General features: G+C 34.8%; 1 pseudogene; it reads left to right on the top strand.

The window, feature by feature from the left end:
- The first annotated feature begins 2,228 nt into the window (after window positions 1-2,228).
- Window positions 2,229-2,347, top strand: LOC111740322 (annotated as a pseudogene).
- The last annotated feature ends 3,112 nt before the right edge of the window (window positions 2,348-5,459 follow it).

The following is a 5,459-nucleotide window of genomic DNA, read 5'->3' as shown; positions in this document are numbered from 1 at the left end:
AGCACACATTTTTAAATTTCCAAGCATACTCCAAGGAGCCAATTCAGGTGAGATCACAGATCCTAAACTTCAACCAACAAAAATCTAAATTCGTTGGCTGGATTTGAGTCTCAAGGATATTCCAAGAGTATCAAATAAAAATAATCATTGTTGAGTGAAACATCAGTTTAGTAGTAAATTCATCTGTTAAAACACAAGAGGAAAAATGCACCATGTAAACAATTCATTTTTACTGGCCTCTATTAGTTCTTGAAGTTTTCCATTTCTCCAAAAATTGCTCTTTTCTTATTCATATATGTTGGCAGTAATATCAAGTCTTTAGCCAAAGAAAAAGGACTGGCCAGACTTCATTAAGCTGCAATTTCAATAAACATCATAAAGGAAGGGAGAGACTTGACAGCAAGTAGGTTACAGAAACAGGAAAACATTCACCACTGGGCAAGCAGCTTAGTTTTCACATTCTGTCTTCTGCTTGGTTACTCAAAGAAATGCTTACCCATTGACAATGCTGAAGCATATTGCCAGTCAAAGAGGCCCAGAGTAAGGAAGCACCCTGGCTAGTTCATGAGAGTGCTGACCTTATCTCAGCTGAAGTCACCAACTAGGACTCCAGGGCCCCCAAGAATCTAGCATCAGCTTCCTGCTTTTGGGGCACAATAATCCAATGTAGGACAATTTCTTTTTTATGCTTCTTGACTTCTCTTTCTTCTAGTATAAAAGTGAAGAATAATCAATGAGTATTAATAAGAATAACTAGAAAATGTGGGAAACTGAACATAAGGAATGAGAAATATAAGAAAAAAGTTGTTCAATCATAAGTAGGTATTTCTTTGATGCAGTGTAAAAGGAAATAAAGAAAAATAAGACATAAATAAGATAAAACAAGACAAACAAGCAATATGTGAATGTCTTGGAACAGAATTCTTATCTGTTAATCAGAGAGCTAAGATATAAAGGGTATGTTAACCAGGCAACAGTGTTGAATTGAACTCTGTTATGTGCTAACATGGAGTTATCATGGATGCCATTAGGGTCTCCAAAGCTTGGTGTAGACATGGTGTAGCAATATGGTTAAGAGTATATGATTTGTTGGACTGGATGAAGATCACCATTTGGCACCTATGCGTACTTAAGTAATTTATACCTCACAAACTCATATTTTCTTATTGCTAAACTGAGAACAGCACTATCTATCCCATATCATTTCTGTAAATAATATACGATATGAATATAAAAAGTGCTTAGCACAGTGTCCAACACACAGTAAGGTACCAATTTAATTAATTAACTATTATTAATGACTTGCTATTGTGTGAGGTGGTTGAGATATTTCCTTGATTTATCTTCTAGAATTTCACTACTAGCCATTACTAAGATGAGTAAGTTAAATAAAGAATATCTAGATATTTTTTCTGCTTAAGAATCCCACTTCCTTCTGTGAGAGCACAATTGGCGCAGCAAAATGGGTATCAAAAAATAACAATTTGGTTTGCATTGGTAGAAGTGAACATACAGGTAATATAATTAGAGTGCAGACCAAGACAGAATATAACTTTTAAGTTCTACTGTGTATGAGGGAAATTGTAGATAGAATAGTCTAGTAGAGAGGAGCTGTATAAAATGGAATTAGAATGTCAGAAAAGATAGTAACACTAGACACAAATCTCTCCCCCACCAAAAAAAATATATATATTTTTCAAGTACAAGAAAAAAAAATTTAGTCCATAAAATCTTAATTTTAAAAATGTTAAGTAAAATACTAGCATTTAAACCTACACTTTCTGACAAACAAACATCATGCCCTAGTAGAATTTATCATAGAAAAGCGGGTGCAATTCACTAAGAAAAGAATCTACCAAGATATGATTATTTAACATATGAGCAAATGAAAAGAGAAAACAAACACATGTCTCAACAGAAACATAAAACTTACAATAAAAATTTAATAGAATTTATGATAAAACTTGGTAAATTATCGACAGCAGGAAACTTCCTTAATCTAATAATAAGCAGCTATCAAAAACCTACTGTAAATATAATACATAATGATGAAGCTTTGGAAGTATTTCCATTAAAGTAAAGAAAAGATAATAGTGTAGTCTCCATAATAACCGTTAAAAGTCATCTGGCTGTCCTAGTTATACAATATTAGACAAGAAAAAGAAAAGAGGCATAAGAATTGGAAGTTGTCATTACAACTTTAGATACTATAAGTTTATCAATATAGAGTCCATAGCCATGCCACCCTGAACAAGCTCAATCCCATCTGATCTCGGAAGCTAAGCAGGGTCGGGCCTGGTTAGTACTTGGTTGGGAGACCACCTAGGAAGACCAGGTGCTGTAAAAAAAAGTTATCAACATAGTAGATCAAGAAAAACTAAAGTAAATGAATTGAGCAACTGTGAGATCTTAGAAGGGTTGACTAATATACAAAGATATATGTATATATATATATATATATATCAGTAATAATGTAATATAAGTGTAGTTACAGCAAAAAAACATTCTAAGGTATTTATAATTTTTAAAATATATGTGTGTAAAACTTATGGAGAACATTATAAAATGTTCTTACAAAACAAAAAACAAACCAAAATATATGGAGAGCTGTGGCAGTTCCACGGATGAAGATGTTAAAAATCACAAAGCAATTAATTTGATCCAAATTACTGATATAGTCAATGTGATTTCAAAGAAAATTCCAACAAGATTTTTCCCCTACAACTCTATATACTTTTTCTAAAATTGATCTGGATGTGCAAACACCAAAGATTAGCCAGGTAACTCTGGGGGAAAAAAATAGAAGGTATCACAACTATTCATTAAAACATATGTATGTTAAAACTATAGACATTAAAAGAGTGATATTAGAACAGGGGAGAAAGGTTAATGGAACAGAATTTGAAGCCCTTAAATAAATTTAAATACATGTGAGAAACTAGGATACAAAAGAAGTAACATTATAAATCAGTGGGAGAAAAATAACTCACTTTATACATAAAAATAACTAAATATAAAACCTAAATGGGGAAAAAAAATCAGAAAAAAAATCCAGGATAATAATTTTTGACCAAGAGATAAGAACCAGATTTTTAAAGCTTTTAAGTCGGTATTTGATAAGAAAGCACTGATAAAACCGACTACATCAAAATTAAACTGTTTCCTCTACAAAACATTCTATGAAACATACTAAAGAAAAATGACAGGCTTAGAAATAATATAAATATCTAAAACGACACAGATTAGAATCTCGAAATGGTAGAAAAATTATGTCAGTTTAAATAAACCAATGATATAACTTAAAAGTGGGCAAATGGTGGGAGCAGACACTCAGAAGAGGCAATGAACATATGAAAGGATGATTATCCTCACTAGTGATAAAGGAAATGCAAATTAAAACAAGAGTGAAACACTCCGTTTCACACCAAATAGTTTGACAGGCATTAAGGAATCTGTCAACACCAACTGTTGGTAAAGACATGAGAAAACTGAACTCTCATACCCTGCTGGTGGGAGTGTAAATTAGTACAATCACTTTGGAGAGCAATTTGGCTGTAGATAATGAAACTTAAAATGTGCATACCCAATGACTTAGCAATTCTACTCTAGAGAAAGGCTTGCTTATGTGTACCAGGGTATCAAAGATGCTTGTTGTAGCATCATTCTTTGCAGTGGGGAAAAAATTGGAAATAATCTTTATGTCCTTCAACAGGGAATAGGCAAATAAAATGTGGTGTATTCATCCATTTACTATAATAAAAAAACTAAAATGAATTAATTAGGCCTATTGTAAGGACATAAGTGAATGTCAAAAATGCAACATTGAGTAGAAAAAATGGAAGGGAAATCAAGTTGTTAAAAAGTATGTTGTACAAATCATTATGTTTAAAAAACAGCAACCGCATATATTATTTATGGATACATTTCATAATAAACAAAGAAAACGGGGCTGTAAAATTCATGCTAGTTATTGCCTCTAACGGAGGAGGATACTAGAAGAAAAAGAAGCTTCAACTTTGTGATGTTTTATATTTTGTAAATAAATCAATTGTATGGTGAATAAATTTTAATAATTATAGTTGGGGAAGGCTTCTAAGAGAAAATATGACTCTACCACTAGAATGTAAGCAATAGGAAGAGGGGAATGACTTTTGTTTGTTTTTCTTTCTGTTCTTAGATTATAGAAGTCACTTAATGTCCCTTGGTTCTCCTCTCACATGTGTTCAAACCCAGGGTGTTTCCAAGACAGAGGGAAATGCAGAGATGAATAAGATGCCATCTAAGTTTCTAGAAAGCTCATCTACATCAGGGTAGTAGACCTTAGGCATCACATGCATGCATGCACCTGTGCATGTGCACGACCATGTGTGTGTGCACACGTGCACGCACACACACATACACCGCTTGTGCACACCACTCAATTGCCATAAGTAAGAGAGTTAAGGTTCTTACAAACCTAGAGGGATAGCATCTTGTTCCTCCAATCAGGGATCATTTTGCATGTCTGCTCAACCCACTTGAGCCAGCACCGTCCAAGGCAAATCAACACTTGACATCACCCTAATTACCTGTCTTCTAGGGTCTGCCTGAATGCTCTCCAGAGCTTCATTTGGTTCTTCACTTAACAAACATTTAATAAATTTACCAGGCTCTCTGCTAGGTATTTTAAGATATACACAGTCTCTCTTAATCCTCAAAATAGCTCTTTGTGGTCAGTATTTTAACCTCATTTTATAGGTAAAAAAAATTACCACACACACAGTTAAAGTGTCTTTTCCAACGTTACAGTTTATAATTGGTGTAACTGGAATTCAAACCCAGGTTTGAATGACCCCAAAGCTAAGATCTGTAAAGAGACCTGAGAATACAGTTGCTGAATCAGCTTCCTCTGCGACCACTTCATTCAGACCTTCATACCAGACACCATGGAAAGAATAAAAAACATATAAGACACAACAGCTTGGGATCCCATAGTGGGCTTACCTCATCAGAGATGTAAGAACCCTCTATGCACAGGGAGGTTATAATTAAGCCATTCTGCAGCCCCCTCTGGGCTGAAAAAGCCTACTGCCTTTCATCTTTGTACTAAGTCTTTGCAGTTCCCACCAGATTCCCACATCCCTTTTGGGTTTGAAAGCCAAGAATTGATCACGGCCCTGCAGCGAGGGAAAGACATGTACTGTCTCACTCCAGCCAAAAGTTCTCATGTGCGATGTTAGGGAATCCCCTTCTTGGTCCAGCTTGGAGGTCTCAGCACAATTAATGTTGTTTGAAAGTTGCAAGAAATAACACCTAAAACCTCCCTGTCGCTGGCCAAGCCCCAGTGAATTTTTCAGGTGTGTTGGATTATTTTTCCTCATGTGTCTATATGAGTGTCTGCTGAGCTCATCTGTAGCAGGAAGTGGGATCAGTGAAAACACCAAGAAAAAGGGTAGGGAACGTGTCCTCTGAGCATAGCT

This window comes from Pteropus vampyrus, unplaced genomic scaffold, assembly GCF_000151845.1.
Source record: "Pteropus vampyrus isolate Shadow unplaced genomic scaffold, Pvam_2.0 Scaffold61, whole genome shotgun sequence".
Lineage (NCBI taxonomy): Eukaryota > Metazoa > Chordata > Mammalia > Chiroptera > Pteropodidae > Pteropus > Pteropus vampyrus.
This window is presented reverse-complemented; position numbering and strand designations above follow the sequence as displayed.